The 20,791-nt window shown below is 35.1% G+C and overlaps 1 long non-coding RNA gene across 1 annotated transcript; it reads right to left on the reverse strand.

Moving 5' to 3' along the window:
• Positions 1-209: 209 nt before the first annotated feature.
• LOC150107786 (uncharacterized) lies at positions 210-20,471 on the reverse strand. The gene is made up of 2 exons (XR_016548219.1): positions 20,271-20,471; positions 210-685 (listed from the first exon to the last, which is right to left on the reverse strand). It is a non-coding gene; the product is annotated as an uncharacterized LOC150107786 (long non-coding RNA).
• Between the last annotated feature and the right edge of the window lie 320 nt (positions 20,472-20,791).

The following is a 20,791-nucleotide window of genomic DNA, read 5'->3' on the forward strand; positions in this document are numbered from 1 at the left end:
GTTGTTCTCTTTTTTTGTGCTTTCCTTTAATTGTATTGACAATGGCTATGAAACTTATCTGAAAATTTTACAAATAAAGACATTTAAATTAAACGTAAGTAAATTCTGGTAATAATATTTTACGATGGTTATGCAACATGCTGTATAATTCCTACAACCATGTCTTCAGACAGAAAATATGCTGCGTGATTTCATTTGCTAACAACAAATAAAGAGCTGCAATTATTTTATTTCAGCCGAGTTTCACATTCACACTTTTTGTTTTACAGTTGAATGGCTTTTTTCCTTTTTAATTCTCTTAAAAAGTAACATTTACATAAATAAGCAAGATCAAAATCCAATAATGTAAACAAAGTAATGTTATTTTCAGAATTAATCTGTTTAGATTAAATGAGAGGTGTCACTTATCTAAATCAGTATCATATAATACAAGAAAACTGACAAATCAGATTTATATATTAAAAAAAAAAAAAAACTTAGTTACATATTTTACATATAAATACACATAATGCAAGCAAACAAAGCAGAGAGCTTTGAATATAGGAAATAAAAGCTGATGTTTTGACCAGAATATATAGCACAGAAGATAAATACAGAAATAAGGTCCATTATTACTTGCAACGATTCATAGAAGTTGTAAAAAGCACCTTTTGGGTCTTCTTCTTTTTAGATCTGCCATGGCCACCTAGATGTTAAATAATGCACAATAAATAAAAGATGAAAAAAAAAAAAAAGAAATATTTTGAAATAAGACAATATGGAACAAATGATATAAAGAAGAAAAATGTAGACACAGTAGCACTTTTTTCTGAGGAACTGATATCCTTTTTTTTTAGGAGGATGAGAAAGAAATAGAAGGATTGCAGTCTTCAATCTGATGTTACTTGCAACAAGTTGGGGTAGAAAGTAAAGGGCCTTTTCTACGTTGCAAATATTATCTATTTTAGGAATGTGTTCTGGCATGACAGCAAAGTCATGCCAGAACACATTCCCTTTATTTAAAATGCCAGCTTCCACATGAACCCTTTTCCACTGATATCAAGTGATGATTAAAAACGTTAAATACAGGCAGTCCCCAGGTTACAAACAAGATACATTTCTGAGAACATCTTTAAGTAGGATTTGTATGTAACTCTGATCCCTGATGAACAGCACATAGACAATAATAATAATAACAACAACAATACTATAATGTCTCATATATAGCAATAATATTACAGTGTAATACTATAATAATAAGTTACAGAAACTATTATGCTCTTTCTTTTAATTGAAACAAACAGAACATAAAAACAAACTCACACAATAGAGAAATTTCAAAAAAAGAATATTAAAGGATGCATCAATGTCTTACTTACTGGAATGGGTATTTCTGAGGCAAGATGGTATGCTAACATTAATCGGAAGATGATGATAGAGACAGTGCTAGAGAGGATGCACCTGGTGCTGAAGAATCAGGATTTACTTCTGTTTCTGGAGGAGGGGGGGGGAGTTACCACTGAAGTTTGTTTCTAGAAAAACATATCTAGGGTTGTTTGCACAGCCTTTTTCTTTTTTCATCATAAATGGCCTTGTGGCAGCTGATGTTCTCACTAATTGCGTGGTGAACCATTGTAAACCGTTGAAAGATAGGATCTTGCTCCTCAAGCTTAGCAAATCCTGCTTCAATAAGATGAAAGGCTTCAGATAAGTTGTTTGTCATAAACTTTCTTGGCTCTGGATCTTCTGATTCTATCAGTTGCTTCTATATCTCTATAAAGTCTTTATTGGTTAATTCTTGTGAATGGGACTCCAGTAAGTCAATAACATCATTTTCATTGATGTCCAACTGCAGTGCATTCCACTATCAACCATAGCTTTTCTGGCTTCAGCGATGTCTTCTGTGAAATCATGAAAATCATCACAGAATCGAGGGCATAGTTTGTTGAAAATCTCTTTAATTGTTGATCGCTTCACTTCCTTCCAAGAATCAGTAATGTTTTTGATGGCATCATGGATGTTATCATTCTTTCAGAACTCTCTCAAGGTCATCACATCATATTCCGTAGCCCCGAGTACTCGTGGAAATGTATGCTGTAAGTAATAAGTTAAATGCAGAAATGACTCCCTGGTCCACTGGCTGTAGTAATGATGTAGTGTTGGGAAGTAAAAATACCTTTACATTAGAGTGAAGATGTTAGATGTCCAGGAGAATTGTCCAACACAAGCAGAATTTTAAAGGGAATTTTTTTTTTTTTTTTTTTTTTTTTTTTTTTTTTTTTTTTTTTTTACGAACAATAATGTTCCACAGCAGGAATAAAACAGTTCAAGAACCGATCATCAAACATGGCAAGTGTGACCCAGGCCCTTAAAATGACTTCCAAATAACAAGAAGTGCTGCTTTAATAATACGGCAAAGTGCGGGTTTGGTCACATGTGTGAAAGAAACTATATCCCGAATTATTAATTTAATTATTTAATTATCCTTATGGGGAGCCTTGGGACCCAACTTACATTTATGGAGTTCCGTAAGTTGGGTCGTCTGTAACCCGGGGACCACCTGTTGTATTTTTTCATCAGGTTGGGTGACTTTTGAGAAGAAACTTTTCTTGTACATAGAATTAAATTTTTGATTTGTTTGTTTTTTGAGGCTAGAAAAATGTTATTGCACGCAGCACTGATTAAATGAAGGAAAATTAACTTTCCTAGATGTTTTTATTTTGAAAAAAGCAGAAAGAGACCTCTCTCTTAGCATATACTATAAGCCCATTCATACAATCATTATCTACATTTCTCTTCACTGCACCATATAATCACAAAAATTACATATTATACATATTGGAGTTGCCCGTAATAATAGTAATAGTAATATACTAAAAAAAGGAAATCTCTACACTCGCATTTCCAACTACTGGTGAGCAATGGATATTCTAAGAAAATGGTACAAAGAATGCTATTCTTTATTCCTGCTTCATAACAAATTCCTGACATTTGCTACAGAGCCTCAGTTTTCATCCCTTATAGTGATTTTTTTTTTCTCTCAAAATCATCGATTTCCAGAAATCTCATCACCCTTAAAAATGAATTGAAGTTCCTACAAGGAGAAAAATGCTAGTACTTGTAGGACAAGAATTTTTTAATCACTTTTTTGAAATAAAGTGAAAAAGCACCTTAACTTGCTTTGAAAAATATCAAAAGACGTGAAAGGAGCAGGAAGCTATTAAATTTCACAATAATATCCAATTATCAAAGGACTCTCCTTTACAAAACGATATTTGTGATAGATAATCAAGGCTTAAGTGGACAGAAAGGTGCACTTTTTGTGGATGTTGAAATCATCAAGGAAGATTGGCTCACCACCTGGGTGATTTTATTGTATGAAATCAACTTTCAGAGACAATCAGAAAGGTCAGTATTATCATCAGAAATTAGGAGGACTGCAAAAGCAGCAAATGAAAGCAACAAAATGAGGCAAGAAAATCTTGAGCTAAAGCAGATTCTAAGCCTAATAAAACCTTTGGCATGGGATATCAGACATGGCAAAAGCACATGCTTCATCCTTCTTATGAAGGATGTTATGCATGATATATTATGAAAACTTAGAGGAGATGCAGATGGTTTCAGTGATAAATAGCAGATGTTTGTAAGGTCTGTGTGGATTTTTTTAATTTCATTTTAATTTTATTTTTATGGATTGTTTTGTTGGATTGTTATTAGGTGTATTTTTATTTTTTTTTGCTGCTTTTTTTATGGGAGATTTTTTTAACACTAATACCACAGTAACACTAATTTTTTATGCTCTCATGTTAGTGGAATATTGGAAAAAATCTAGAGACTACAGGACTTGGGGACATGACACCAAACACAGGGAGTGCCTAGACTCCAATCCAGTTGTTGCTCCAGCAGTGCTCTCTACAAGTTGCTATAGTTGGACTTCCTCCAGGTACAACCTGCAAGAGTAACCAAGAGAATCATTATCTGTCAGCTGATCAGGAAGCCTACTGAAGTGTCACCTACAGGTTTGGTCCCATGTTCCATCTGGTTGGCCTGCAGAAACATTTTACTGCTGTATTCTCAAATGGAGGAAGTAGACTCCCTAGGTCAATAATTATAGTGTGGAGAGCATGCCCACCATCACCTGCATTGCATTTGGAAAAAAAGGAAAGAGAGACTGGAGATCCTATTTTAAAGATGAAACATGGAAACAGTAAACCGTCATACCAACAATAAACAGGGTGGTAGTGGAGTTTCACCTAGTGATGAAAGTCATCTAGCATATAAGAACTCAAAATGTACGAACAATACTGACATGTTAAGTGCTAAATTAGACATCCATTACATATATTTTAATTAGAGTATCATCAAGCTATAACAATTTTTCAGTCTTTTCAATTAGAAGAGCAAGGAATGTACTTGTAAATTAATCCTGTAGTAAAGCCTGACTGAGCCAAATGCAGCAAAACATACCTAACCTATATAAATTACCATATTTTTCGGGCGATAAGATGCATCCCAAATTTCTGAGACAATTTTTAGAAAAAAAAAAATATATTATATAAAAATATCCACAAACCTTAAATTTCATTTATTATTACCATAACTTGTACCAGCAGCATTCAGTTCATCTTCACTTATCTTGTTGCTGTCACTTTTCATATTGTCTGAACTACTGTTATCACTCTCTTCAAAAACTAAGTCACCTTCAGTATGGTACAGATTAGAGACCCTTCGACACTTCTGCGCATGTCAACAAAAGGAGAATCCATTCCGATAATAGGGTAATCAGTCCTGAGTGTTGTGGGATGAGTTGTTTATTATTACCCGTTGGAAAATTAACATATCTTTTATGATAATTGTAGACTATATTGCTGTATAACAGTTGGAAAATTTTACCTATAAAGCACGTAGTTTCGCCTGTTGGCAACCAATTCGTAGGTCCTTCATTTTCAGCATGAATTTTTTTTTTTCTCCCCTTCAGCATTAATCGACTATTCTTAGCAGGTTTCCAAGTGTAGATCTCAAAAGCGTGGGCATACTATACCATCCATCACATTACTTATGCCGCATTTTTTAAAAGACTTAATAATCATCTCGTCCATTCAAAACCACATAAGCTGGCCCACTAACTATTATTGAAGCCTGTAAAGTTTTTGTATGTAAATCGGGGATTCCCACATATGCAGCAAGACACATGTTTGGCTCGCATCGAAAACATGGGAATCCAAGACTTACCCAGTATCACCTACCTTCGGTAGCCACAAGGTGTCACACCTTAGTATTAAAATACTCTGGATTAGAGTTAGTTGTTGGAAGTTTTTCCGCTTGGTTATACTATAAATTAAAGATAACAAGAAATTATATTCTTGGTTTAATTCTTTATGCAAGCAAAGCTTATGCCTGAAGTATTTTCAGGCACAAATCTATTACCTAACTTATTTCCAACTAACTTAAATCACCTCTCTTGCTTCTTGTTAATAAATTCAACAAATTTCAAATAACCAATTGTTTCAACTATCAATATGTAAATCCTTCCATGCACTTTGTGTGGAGAAAAGATTTATTCTCTGAATAACTTTTCTCAATATCCATTAAAAATTTAAATGAGTTAAAATATGAATCATAATCCAATAAATTTGTTGTGTAGAAATTATGAGACAAACACCCATGTTAGAGCAATTACTTTACTGAAAGCAAACTTTACTGAAAGCAAACATAAAATAACTTGACATTTCAACCTGTATATCAAGGTTATCATCAGAAATAAATATACATACACTAAAACACAAGCTACATCACATAAGCTACCTTACTGAGCTATGGCATAACTGCTCTGTTAATCAGTTACCTAGCCTGACCTCTGGCAAGAGAAAGAAACAGAGGAAGTGTAAAATTTATATTTAAAATTTAAATTAAAAAAGGCAAGAAAGGAAAGTGGAAAAAAATTAATAATAATGATTGAGTGAGTAGAACCACATCATTAGCTATTCATTAAATTCTCTATGGTCCTGTTTATCATCTATTGACCAAGTTTTCTTGTGTTCGGACTTTTTTTTTTTTTTTTTTTTTTTGAGTTCTGATCCCTGGATGCTATATAGGTTGCAGATGGGCCTTTCTGACTTTTGGAACCACTAATCCATCATTGTTATTAAGATTGGGATGATGTAAGAGAACTGCATGCTCTCCAATCAATTCTGTGGCAGGTTTGAGGTGCATCACCAGAAAAGCCTGGTTTTCAGGTCAAAGTGAAGGAATTTACTGCTTGTTGTTCTTTTTGTACTGGGATTGTGCACCCTGTTTTCCCTATGTAGAGTAAATTACGGGCACACTGGATTCTGTATACCTTTGGGTGTGCAAAATGGGGAAGAGGATCTTTAGAGGAGCTGAGCAGGCTTTTTAATTTTGTGAGTGGTTTGAATGCACCTTAATACTGTATTTTTGTAGAGGTATAATTTTTCATATATTTCCCTAATGTATGGTATGGCCTTATGATAATCTCTCTCTCTCTCTATCTATCTATCTTTTGTAAAGCATTATTGTGAAGGATGTAGCTATTCTTTATAAAGGTTTAGCTTATAACCTAGTACTAATTCTTCAGAATCTGCTGATGGGTAAACAGTTAACAAAGTAATTTTGCTATAGTTTACTATGACGTATTGTAGTAACGTAGATTGTGTTTTAGTGCATATATGTTTATTCCTGATGATGACTGTGATATGAAGGTTGAGACTGAGTTATTTTATCATTAAATATAGTAACTGCTCTACTGATGTCTGTCTTCATAATTTCCACACAATAAATGCTGACCACTATATAACCATGAAAGAAAGAAAGAATAATCCAATAAAAACTTAAAGCTAAATTTTTTATCTAATTTTTTTTTTTATATCTAAAAACTTTAGGCTAAAAAGAGGAAATAAAAGTGCTTTAATAATTGTTCTACTAATGACAACCAAAACATCCAAATCTTTGTATTCATTCTAATCAACATTATTGAACGCTACTTTTTTTTTTTTTAAATCAAATATGCTTGCATTTGTGCACTGCGAATTTAAAGCCACTTCCCTTGGTCATTGGTTGGAATATTAAAAGTAAGCACATTAAGTGTTTACGTTTAAGATTTCAATCTCAATCATTTATAAATATAAACAGCAAGATCCTTAACACCAAATACTATTTTCTTCTATCCACCCGGTTCTTGACTCTCCTTCAAATACTATTTACCTGTTTATCTATTCATCATTAAATTATGATGAGAAATTGATCATCATCACCACACCTATTTGGCACATCTAATTAGTAGGTTCTTATAAGGAAAACTATGAAATGTTTTACTGAAAAACAAATGAATTATGTCACAGTGATTATGCAATGATCAATTTATCTTGTGATTTCTTTATAAAAAGTGAATGGGTTTGCCATGTTATGCCCTGCTTAATTATTTACCTGTGAAAGTTTAACTATTATTCATATAAAGGATACTGGACAGAGCATTTCTAATAAATTCTTCTTACCTTATCTATAGTAATACCTTGCCTTACAATGCTTTTCAGTCATGATGAATGCCCATTTATACAATGCTCTATTCACCCATACAACAGTTTTTGCAACTGATGTGCAGTATTCATGAACTCAGTTTATCATCATCATCAAATTCCAGACATGTACCCTCAAGGAGTGTACAGGATATGATAGTACTACATGAAAGATTTACATCGTTACTAACTTCCTATCTACAATTTTCCTCCAAATCAGTCTGTTACTTGTCAAGACTTCAACATTATCAGATGTTATATTTCTATCGTCTAAGGCACTTTGTACCATATCATTCCACCTATATCTTGGTCTTCCTCTGGGTCGTTTTGCTGCCAACCTGGCAGAGAACACTTGTTTTGCTAATCTTTCTTCGCCCATTCTGTTTAAGCGACCATACCACCTGAGATTAGCTCTGCTAGCGCATTCCTGGATGCTGACAATGTCAAGTTCTTCCAATATCCTCATTTTTAATATGATATTGCCATTGATGCCATCTGTTCACGCCTCTAATCTTTCTCAGGATTCTCATATCTGTGGTCTCTAGTCTTTGGTCAAGTGTTTTACTTCTGACCCAGCTCTCAGATCCATAAGTTAAAACTGGTTTGAACACTGTCTTGTATACAGCTAATTTAGTGTTCTGACTAATTTCTCTCTTATTCCATATGAATTTATTCAACTGACTTCCTACCATACCAGCTTTGTTGATTCTGTTGTCTATTTCCATATTTAATTTACCATCTTCAGTAAAAATCGTGCCTAAGTAGCTGAAATGTTTCACTTGTTCCACATGTGCCCCGTTCAAAACGCAGTCGACGCTTTCAACAATTCTACTTATTTTGATTGTCTTTTTAAAGCTGACCTTCATACCATATCTATTACAATAGTTATTCAATTTAGTCAGGGAATCTTGCAAACTTGTAGCAGATTTATTTAGAAGTATAACATCGTCAGCCTAAAGCAAAGAGCTGACATTAAATCTCCAATACTTATATCACGTTTAATACCACTTTCCTTCATAATGTGATCTATATAGATAAGGGATAATGTACATCCTTATCTCACACCAGATTTAACATTAAACCATCTTCCTGTACTTCCATCAATTCTAACTGCTGATTTACAACTCAAATAAAGACTAAGTATTGCTTGATATAATGCCCCATTGACACCATATAACTGTAGCGTATTGAATAGCTTCTCTCTTGGCACCTTGTCATATGCATTTTCCAGATCTACAAAACATAAATATAGATCATTGTTATATTCCCATGCTTTCTCAACTAATTGTCGTAAAGTGAAGATCTGATCCTGACAGCCTCTATTTGGTCTGAATCCAGCTTGTTCTTCACCAAGCTTTTCTTCCACAATTCTTCTCAACCGTTTCTCAAGTATACTGGCATAGATCTTGCCAGGAACACTCAGTTCCTGGTAAGATCAGAACACAAAAGAAACAAAGAAATTATGAAAGAATTAAACCAAGAACCTCTAATAGAAAAAAAATAAACATAAATGGAATGGAACAAATCAAAGAATGATAACAAAGATTACCAAACAAGCCATAAAGTACAAGCCATTAGGAAAAAGAAAACCAGGACATCCTCTTAAATGATGACTTCTAAGGACGGAACAGGCCATGCTAGGCCTAAATCCTTGATACGCATGATGATGATGATTATTCACTATATCTCTGTGTTCTGATGGTTTACTGTTAATTATAAACTGTTTGTAACGATTATTTTATTTCATCGTTGTTAATAACCACAAATAAAATTCAAAGTAAGGGTGCTGTTGCTCCAGTGAAAAGAAGACAATGTATAAACCTATTACATTACATGCTAAGATTAAAATTATTAAATTTAGTGACTATGATATATCACATACACAGAGAGGAGACAGGCTAGACTCACCTCACACTACTTGTTACAGTTGTTAAAAACAAAGATAAAGTTTTAAGTGAAGTGAAAAGTGGTACATTAGTCAATATTACAGTTATCTATAAAAGTGACAATCTTACTGTTGAAATGGAAAAACGTTTAATGAGGTAGGTTGAAAACCAAACACACCAGCTAAGAAATGTACTTTATATGATAAATTTAAATTTAAATATTAAATTATGTACTATGTTTTTCACTTTTATCCATTCTGCATTACTGGTACTAATCCCAAACAGGTACCACCCATGCATTACTGTCACTTTCATTGTACAATGCCTATCACAGTTAATACTTCTCTAATCCTATTCTAAAATTGTTTTGCAATTCCATCCCTTTTATGTTTCCTAATTATCATTTTCCTCTCTGCAAAGGTCAAATAATCACTATTATATAAGATCATTAAGTAATTAATGTGATCTATTATTAATTCATCTGATATCAGCACACAATCCTAGATCATATTCTCTCTACATGAGGCTGCCTATCCCAAAGTTGCTCTAAAACTTGGATGATTGTTATAAGCAATTTCATTCACCCACTTAATACCTCCCATATTAAAATCCTCCACATATTCAACTTTTTCCTATTTCATTAAGTAACCAGCCCATAATATAATCACTTCTTTCTCTACTCAAATTGACAGTCTCTCAAATTCTTCATCCAAATAGAAACTGAATGCATGACTAAACTGGTATACACTTTTTCTGATATGCAATACCACATCTTTATTAGGTCTTTCTCAGGACATTATAATTATGATTATGCACTTGGATATACAGAACATTCCTGTTAAGCTGCATTTCAATTTGTCTATTAGGAAATTTATGCAGGGAAAAAGCTCAGAACAGTTCCAAAATATAATATATGAGGGTGATCTGAAAAGTTCTCAGCCTCGACCATAGATAGCAACACTATCGGCTATATTTATTTTTTTTTCTAAGTTGGTAGATCTGTCATAAACATCTATGTGAAACTGCAAGTCATTTTATCAAGTAGTTTGTTTTATACAGCTGTATGAAGCAAAAGTGGCTGTATCCCTTGAACTGGATAAAACTGAGTATCTTCTTCTTATTATTGTGCTATCTTCTATCGAAGGTCAGCGACCATCTTGGCGAACAAACTGCACTCTTGTGCTAATCTGAGCAGTTGTGCACTGCTCTTTCCTGTCCATGTCTTGATGTTGTCAAACCATGATATTCTATTTCTTCCTCTAGTTCCTTTGCTACCAATTCTTTCTATCAAAATAGTTTGTAGAAGTTGGTATTTGCTGTTTCTCATGATGTGGCCAAGATACGATGTTTTTCGTTTCATGATTATTTGTACAAGATGTTTAGCTTTGCCAATGGATTTTAAGACATCTTCATTGGTAATTTTTTCTGTCCATGATATCTTTAGCATTCTTCTGTATAGCCACATCTCAAAGGCTTCGATTTTCTTGATGGTTGTCGCCTTCAATGTGCATGTTTCAACTCCATAGAGCAGAATAGACCACACGTAGCATTTCAGCATTCAGCATCTGACTTCCATGCTTAGGTCTTTACTGCAGAATAGTGTTCTCATTTTCATGAAGGACTGCCGTGCAACTTCAATCCTTGTCTTTATATCTATTTCTGGATCCCACCGTTCATTAGGCCAGCAACCAAGATATTTATATCTTGACACTTGATCAATATTTTTCCCATTGAGTGTCAGTTTCATTGATGAGGCTGGATGGTTGATGATGATCATGTATTTTGTCTTGTTGATGTTTATATTAAGGGTCAAAGCTGTATAACTGAGAGGAGACCTCCACATAGCCTTTAAAGGAATGCGGAGAACCGACCAGGGCTTCTGACCTAATGTCCAATCCTCACCTTCTCGTGGTGCATCCTGTTGGGTATCTACTTTGATACTGAACGAACAAGGATGGGCTGGCAATTTGGGATTTAGCCGACCAAATTGTATTCTTATTGGTTAAACCAAAATAAAAAATGATGGTACAACATGACAAAATTTCATGCCGGCTGGGGCGTTGCCCGGTTAAACAAGGCCCCCGTTGTTTTCGCCAGGGAACCAGGGCGAACAGCGAAAAGTCAGCTACTGGAACAAATCTGAAAACAAACCCCAACTCAACATCACCAGAGTTAAAGATCGGTACTATCAACATAAGAAGCCTGAATGGCAAAGAAATGGAGCTAGCTGAGGAATTAGATAAGTACCAGATCGACATAATAGGGGTGACTGAAACAAAAAAGACCAAAACTGGTGAGATCTTTCTGAGCAATAAATAAAAAATGTTATATTCAGGCAATGACAATCAAGGAAAAGAAGGAGTAGCCATAGTATTCAACACAAAATACGAGGCTAATCTTCTTGAATGGCAGTCAGTCTCAAGTAGAGTAATGTGGGCAAATATGAGAATGGGGAACTGGACAATGAGACTTATTTGTGCCTATGGTCCCACAGAAGGTTCTACTAAGGTAGAAGTGGAAGAATTTTTTGAGGCTTTAGAAAAAGCAACTGACACAATGAAAAAGGAAAAGTTGGTCCTTGTTGGGGATCTAAATAGCAGAGTAGGAAATGATTGTGAGACATACAAAAATATTTTGGGAAAATTTGGAGAAAAGAGCAAAGCTAATAATAATGGCAAATATCTGTTGGATTTCTGCTCAGGACAAGGACTGGTTATTACTAACACCATGTTCCAACATAAAAATGTGCACAAATTCACATGGAGAGAAGAGGCTAGGAATAAGAAAAGTCTCATTGACTATGTTATTGTTGATAGTGATGTTTTCTCCCTGGTGCAGGACACCAGAGTGTACAGAGGATTTGAAATTGGAAGTGATCACTATTTAGTCTTGAGCAGGATAAAATTGAATTTCATATTGAAAAGAATAACATGTATGAAAGTTTTAAAGCGAATAAAAGTTGAGCAGCTCTCAGATGTGAACTGTAGACTAAAATACAGAAAGATTATTGAAAAGAAAATGAAAGAGTTTGAGAACAGGAAAATCAAATCTTGGAGATTCAGTGGCAAACTCTGAAGAAAACATTGATTGATTCTGCCAGAGAGGCATGTGGTGAGGTTGTGTGCAAGGATAAAAAAATCAGAACTCACTGGTGGACACAGGAAGTTAAAGAGGCAGTGAAGGAAAAGAAGAAAGCATATCAAAAGTTCCTGGCAAATAAATCAGCTTTTACTCTTACAGAATACAGAGACAAATGTAAGAAAGCTAAACAGTGTGTAAAACTAGCTAAACAAAAGTCATGGGAGGACTTTGGCAAGAATATAGAAAATAAATATCAAGAAGGTGGCAAAATATTCTGGAGGTTGTTGAAGAAGCTTAGGAATGGAGGAAAGAGTGCTGTAAAAGGAGTTAGAGATGATAAAGGTGACATGAAAATAGGAGAAAAAGATATCCTTGAAGTATGGAGTAATTACTTTGAAAAACTGCTAAATGAAACAAGCAGTGATGACAGCACAGTGATAAAAAACACTGACCAGGCATGCAGTCAGGAATACATATCCATACTTGAAGTAGAAAAAGCCATCAAAGGCTTGAAATGTGGAAAGGCAGCAGGAGTAGATGATATTCGACCAGAAATGCTGAAGTATGGTGGTATAAAAGTCTTACAGTGGCTGCACTGCATAGTTCAGAAATACTGGACAGAGGGACGAATTCCCGATGATTGGAGTAGAGCTATCATAGTACCCATATATAAAAAGGGAAATAAAACTGAATGTAAGAATTACAGAGGTATTTCCTTACTGAGTGTTCCTGGCAAGATCTATGCAAGTATACTTGAGAAACGGTTGAGAAGAATTGTGGAAGAAAAGCTTGGTGAAGAACAAGCTGGATTCATGCCAAATAGAGGCTGTGAGGATCAGATCTTCACTTTACGACAAATAGTCGAGAAAGCATGGGAATATAACAAAGATCTGTATTTAAGTATTGTCGATTTGGAAAAGGCATATGACAAGGTGCCAAGAGAGAAGCTATTCAATACGCTGCAGTTATATGGTGTCAATGGGGCATTATATCAAGCAATACTTAGTCTTTATTTGAGTTGTAAGTCAGCAGTTAGAATTGAAGGAAGTACAGGAAGATGGTTTAATGTTAAATCTGGTGTGAGACAAGGATGTACATTATCCCCTCTGTTATTCATTATCTATATGCATCACATTATGAAGGAAAGTGGTATTAAACATGATATCAAAATTGGAGATGTTAATGTCAGCTCTTTGCTTTATGCAGATGATGTTATACTTCTAAATAAATCCGCTACAAGTCTGCAAGATTCTCTGACTAAATTGAATAGCTGTTGTAATAGATATGGTATGAAGGTCAGCAATAAAAAGACAAAGACAATGAAAATAGGTAGAATCATTGAAAATGTCAACTGTGTTGTGAATGGAGAACCTGTGGAACAAGTAAAACATTTCAGCTACTTAGGCATGATTTTTACTGAAGATGGTAAATTAAATATAGAAATAGACAACAGAATCAGCAAAGCTGATATGTTGGGAAGTCAATTGAATAAATTCATATGGAATAAGAAAGAAATTAGTCGGAACACTAAATTAGCTGTATACAACACAGTGTTCAAACCAATTTTAACTTATGGATCTGAGAGCTGGGTCAGTAGTAAAACACTTGACCAAAGACTAGAGACCGCAGATATGAGAGTCCTGAGAAAGATTAGAGGCGTGAACAGATGGCATCAATGGCAATATCATATTAAAAATGAGGATATTAGGAAAGAACTTGACATTGTCAGCATCCAGGAATGCGTTAGCAGAGCTAATCTCAAGTGGTATGGTCACTTAAACAGAATGAGCAAGGAAAGATTAGCAAAACAAGTGTTCTCTGCCAGGTTGGCAGGAAAATGACCCAGAGGAAGACCAAGATATAGGTGGATTGATACGGTACAAAGTGCCTTAGACGATAGAAATATAAGATCTGATAATGTTGGAGTCTTGACAAGTAACAGACTGATTTGGAGGAAAATTGTAGATAGGAAGTTAGTAATGATGTAATTTTTTCATGTAGTACTGTCATATCCTGTACACCCCTTGAGGGTACATGGCAGGAATTTGATGATGATGTTTATATTTATTCCCATTCTTTGGCTTTCTATGTATACTCTGTGAATGAGTTTTTGGAGATCCATAATATTATCTGCAATTAGCACGGTGTCATCTGCATATCGAAGGTTAACAATCTTTCCATTTATTGTGATTCCCTCTGGACATTCTTCCAATGCTTTTTTAAAGATTACCTCTGCATATATGTTGAACAGGAGTGGTGAGAGCACACATCCTTGTCTCACTCCTCTTTTGATGTTAATATCACTGGTGGTAATGTTGTCTAATTGAACGGTAGCTGACTGATTCCAATACAGATTTGTTATTAGTCTTATGTCTTGTTCGTCTAGCCTTATTTGTTGAAGGACTTCTATTAAGTTAGTGTGTCTGACTTTGTCGAATGCTTTTTCAAAATTTATGAAACACATAAAGACAGATTTCTGTTTTTCTATGCATTTTTGTATCAATATTTGGGTACAGAAAAGGGCCTCTCTAGTACCAAAACCATTCCGAAAGCCAAATTGTGTTTCACTTAGAGTTTCTTCACTTTTTCTATAAATACGATTCTGAATTACTTTCAAAAATATTTTTAATGTTTGGCTCATTAGACTAATAAGTCGGAAGTCACCACAGGAATTCGCTTTGGGTTTCTTTGGGACAGTGATAAATGTAGATTTGAGCCAATCTGATGGAAATTCATCAGATATTTCATCACATATTTTATTAAATAGTTTTTCAAGAAGTTTGATGTTATCTACTTCTATTAATTTTAAAAATTCTGTTTGCACACTATCTGGTCCACTGGCTTTTCCTGTTTTATTTGTTCGTATAGCATTCTCTATTTCGCATTTCATGATTGCTGGTCCTTGAATGTTATCTTTTATATTTATAGGCTTCTGTCTAGTATCATTGAAAAGTTCTGTTACATATTTTATCCAAATCTGTGCTTTATTCTCTTCTTCTAGAACTATTTTTCCATTTTCGTCTCTTAGAGACACTATTTGCTTTTTCCTCAGTTTTCCAGAAATTTCGTCGATTTTCTTATACAGATTGAAATTATCATGTTTCTTCTGAAGCAGTTCAATTTCAGTACATAAATTTTTCATCCAATTTTCCTTGGCTTCTTTTATTTTTTTCTTGATGATGTTATGTGTTTCTGTATACCTGGCAAGGTCTTTGTTTTTGTACATTCTTCTTGTATCAATAAAAGAAAGAATCTCATCTGTCATCCATTCCTGTTGTTTTATATTATTCACATAACCTACTTCTTCAATACTTGTTGTTACAATGGCATTCTTCAAGCTATTCCAAAGAGATTCCACACTTTTATTTTCTTCTATGTTAATCTGTTGTAATCGCAGGCTAAGCTGTGTCTTGGCACTTTTATTTATGTTCGAGTCTTTCAGTTTTTCTACATCAATTTTCTTTTTCTTCTTTTGTGATTTTTTAGCTGATTTTAATCTAAGACGTACTTCTGCAACTATGGGATTGTGGTCTGATGAGATATTTGCTCCAGGATAAGTCTTTGCACTCTTTATACTACTGTGGAATCTTTTATTTATCAGTATATAATCAATTTGATTTCTGACAATGTTATGTTGGTTATCTTGAGGCGATTTCCAAGTGTACAGTCTTCTGGGTGGAAGTTTAAACCAGGTATTTGCTATTGTTAGATCTTCTTCCTGACAGAACTGGACTAGGCGATCTCCTCTGTCATTTCTGGTGCCTAAGCCATGTTCGCCAACAATTTCTCCATCACCCCCCTCTTCCCACTTTTGCATTGAAGTCACCCATCACTATGTTTATATCATGTTTCTTTGTTAGGTTTTTAATCTCTTTTAGGTGTTCATAAAACTCTTCAACATCTTCACTTTTGTCAGCTGTGGGTGCATAAGCTTGGATGATATTTATGTTAACGGGGTTTCCCTTAAGTTGTAACAGCATTATCCTTTCAGAAAATGGAATCCAATTTATTACTGATTTATTGATTTCTTCATCTACTATTACAGCTACACCATGTCAATGTTTGTTCTCATCATTCCCAGAGAGTAATACATTGTCGTATTATCTTGTTGACACTTTCCAGATCCTGGCCATCTTGTCTAGCAAATTCCCAAAATCCGGATGCCCAGCCTCTTCATTTCTCTTGTGGCATTTCTTAATTTGCCAGCTTCATACAGAGTTCTGACATTCCAAGTTGCAATTTTAAAAGTGGACACCATTTTGAGCCTGGAGATTCTTCACACCCCTGTCCCATTTAAGGGACGCCGGGAACTTGGGGCCAATTGTAAGGGTTTGCTCGCCATGGTGGTTGTTCTGGAGATAAGGTAGAGCAGTAGTTTCTCCGTTTGCTTTCTGCTCTTCAGTATTACAGACGTACACAATATAATCATATTGCCATCTGCAAATCTCTGATCACAAGCTTTTCCGTCATCATTTGGCTTCAACCTTGTGTCAGGGGCAGTGACCCCAGCAGGTGCTTATTTAATGGCGGCACTACTCACCATGTCACCGAGGTCATTGGGCTTTGTGAGGTTTCAAGTGAAACAGAGTTGCCACTTCTGCTCCCCCATGCCCTGATAGCTCAGTGGCTGTTGGTCCACGGCTGCTTATTCGCCAGATTGCTCTGCTTATATCGCAGCTAGCCTCCATATCTGAAGGCTGTTCCCCGATCTGCCACCTGGGGACGCACCCGGTAGTAGTCAGCTCTGCCCCAGGAAACTGAGTATCATGCATTATAAAATTCTTTGTAAAAGAAGGTTTAATGCCAAAAGAAATTCATTCGAAGTTCATAAAATTTTATGGGCACTCTTCTCCTTCATTTTTGACAATTAAGAAATGGGCTGCCGAGTTTAAATGAGGCCATACCAGCCTTGAAGGTGATCCACACGAAGGATGTCCAAAAAGTGTAACAACACCAGAAATCATTGATCAAATGCATGAAATTGTTGAGATTACAGGCATTTCTTTTGAAATGCCTATAGTCTCAGCAATTGAAAAAGCTTTGTGCAAGATGGGTGACATGCTTGCTCACAGCAGATCAAAAATGAACTCGCATGAAAATCTGAACAGTGCTTGAAACGTTTTAACAAGAATAAAACTGATTTTGTGCATTGATTTATTACTATGGATAAGACTTGGATTCACCGTTACACAGGATCCAAATAGCAGTCAAAACAGTGGACAGAAGCTGGTTGTTCAACGCCAAAGAAGACAAAATCAGTTCCAACAGCAGAAAAGGTCATGGCATTGGTGTTTTGGGGTGCTAAAGGCATTTTTTTAAAATTAATTATCTTGAAAATGCTAAAACAATAACCGGGGAATATTATTCCGATCTTTTAACCAGACTAGGCGAAAAAATTCGTGAGAAAAGACCTGTTTGCAGAAGGAAAAAATCATCTCTCATCAGGACAATGCACTTGCCCACAAAGGTGTTTTGGCAATGGGAAAATTAAGGGATCTGGACTATGAATTGCTGGAACATCCACCCTATTCCTCACAGATTTCGCTCCCTCTGACTTCTATCTCTTCCCAAAACTAAAATTCTTCCTTGCTGGTCAGCGTTTTTCTTCAAATCAAGAAGTGATTGCAGCTATAGAGGGGTATTTTGCAGATCTTACCGAGAAGCACTACAGGGACGGGATAATGGCACTGGAGCATCACTGGAATAAATGTATTAGTCACAAGGGAGATCATCATCATCATCATCATCATCATCATCAAATTCCTGCCATGTACCCTCAAGGGGTGTACAGGATATGACAGTACTACATGAAAAAATTACATCATTACTAACTTCCTATCTACAATTTTCCTCCAAATCAGTCTGTTACTTGTCAAGACTCCAACATCATCAGATCTTATATTTCTATCGTCTAAGGCACTTTGTACCGTATCAATCCACCTATATCTTGGTCTTCCTCTGGGTCGTTTTCCTGCCAACCTGGCAGAGAACACTTGTTTTGCTAATCTTTCCTCTCCCATTCTATTTAAGTGACCATACCATCTGAGATTAGCTCTGCTAACGCATTCCTGGATGCTGACAATGTCAAGTTCTTTCCTAATATCCTCATTTTTAATATGATATTGCCATTGATGCCATCTGTTCACGCCTCTAATCTTTCTCAGGACTCTCATATCTGCGGTCTCTAGTCTTTGGTCAAGTGTTTTACTTCTGACCCAGCTTTCAGATCCATAAGTTAAAATTGGTTTGAACACAGTCTTGTATACAGCTAATTTAGTGTTCCGACTAATTTCTTTCTTATTCCATATGAATTTATTCAATTGACTTCCCACGATACCAGCTTTGCTGATTCTGTTGTCTATTTCTATATTTAGTTTACCATCTTCAGTAAAAATTGTGCCTAAGTAGCTGAAATGTTTTACTTGTTCCACAGGTTCTCCATTCACAACACAGTTGACATTTTCAATGATTCTGCCTATTTTCATTGTCTTTGTCTTTTTATTGCTGACCTTCATACCATATCTATTACAACAGCTATTCAATTTAGTCAGAGAATCTTGCAGACTTGTAGCGGATTTATTTAGAAGTATAACATCATCCGCATAAAGCAAAGAGCTGAGATTAACATCTCCAATTTTGATATAAGGTTTAATACCACATTCCTTCATAATGCGATCCATATAGATAAAGAATAACAGAGGGGATAATGTACATCCTTGTCTCACACCAGATTTAACATTAAACCATCTTCCTGTACTTCCTTCAATTCTAACTGCTGACTCACAACTCAAATAAAGACTAAGTATTGCTTGATATAATGCCCCATTGACACCATATAACTGCAGCGTATTGAATAGCTTCTCTCTTGGCACCTTGTCATATGCCTTTTCCAAATCGACAAAACTTAAATACAGATCTTTGTTGTATTCCCCATGCTTTCTCGACTATTTGTCGTAAAGTGAAGATCTGATCCTGACAGCCTCTATTTGGGCCTGAATCCAGCTTGTTCTTCACCAAGCTTTTCTTCCACAATTCTTCTCAACCGTTTCTCAAGTATACTTGCATAGATCTTGCCAGGAACACTCAGTAGGGAAATACCTCTGTAATTCTCACATTCAGTTTTATTTCCCTTTTTATATATGGGTACTATCAGAGCTCTACTCCAATCATCGGGAATTCGCCCCTCTGTCCAGGCTTTCTGAACTATGCAGTGCAGCCACTGTAAGACTCTTATACCACCATACTTCAGCATTTCTGGTCGAATATCATCTACTCCTGCTGCCTTTCCACATTTCAAGCCTTTGATGGCTTTTTCTACTTCAAGTATGGATATGTATTCCTGACTGCATGCCTGGTCAGTGTTTTTTATCACCGTGCTGTCATCACTGCTTGTTTCATTTAGCAGTTTTTCAAAGTCTTTCACAAGGGAGATTATGTTGAAAAATAAAAATAATTTTGAAATTATAAATTCGTTTTTTCATTGTTAGGCCAAGAACTTTTCAGACTGCCTTTGTATAATAGGAAATCAAACACACTACCTACTACTGACTTTCAGATCTATAAAATATGTGTATGTACTGAAAAGTTCAAAAGTTAGCTATGTCAATTCTGACTACATATATTTCAAGTATATTATAAATGCTCAAGAAAAAAAGTAAAACAATTTTTTTTTGTGTTGTATTCATGTCATGTGATGAGAATTAAAACTCATTTACATTTATTAAACATAATTATTAAAAAGTATTAATCAGAATTAACTTATTCAGAAACATTTTAAATGAGATATTATTACCTGTTGGCTCAACATATTGAGTAGCATTTTCCAGTATTGTTTGTATTGAATCACTAAAAGACTGGTGAAATTCAGGAACAAGATTATAATCTTCACCATCATCTTGTTTTGGATCATTGGATTCTTTCTGTAGACAATTTATAGGTTTCAATTCATTCTCTAGTGAAGATTGAGGAGAAATTTTGTTTTTACCTTCACGAAGCATCTAAAATTATATTAACAAAAATGTGAATAACTTCAGTATTAAAATTCTTACTTACAACAGAGCTAAGAACTTCATAAATGTAAAACTAATAGAAATTAGTACTAACCCAGCTGCTTGTGCTGGTATCTCATTATCACACAGTCAGCTTGTACTTTAGCAACCATCAAAGGAATACTTCTATTGTAATAGAATTTAGGCTGCTAAACTGAATCTGAGACATTCTGGTAACTAGAGTAAGAGTTGGCTAAACATTTCCTGAAGCATACTATCAAGTATCAAGATACTATGCTAGTCTAACAAATCTTTCATGCAGTGT

The sequence above is a fragment of the Typopeltis vanoorti genome, chromosome 4 (genome assembly GCF_054136105.1).
Source record: "Typopeltis vanoorti isolate ZY-2024b chromosome 4, IOZ_Tvanoo_1.0, whole genome shotgun sequence".
Taxonomy (NCBI): Eukaryota; Metazoa; Arthropoda; class Arachnida; order Uropygi; family Thelyphonidae; genus Typopeltis; species Typopeltis vanoorti.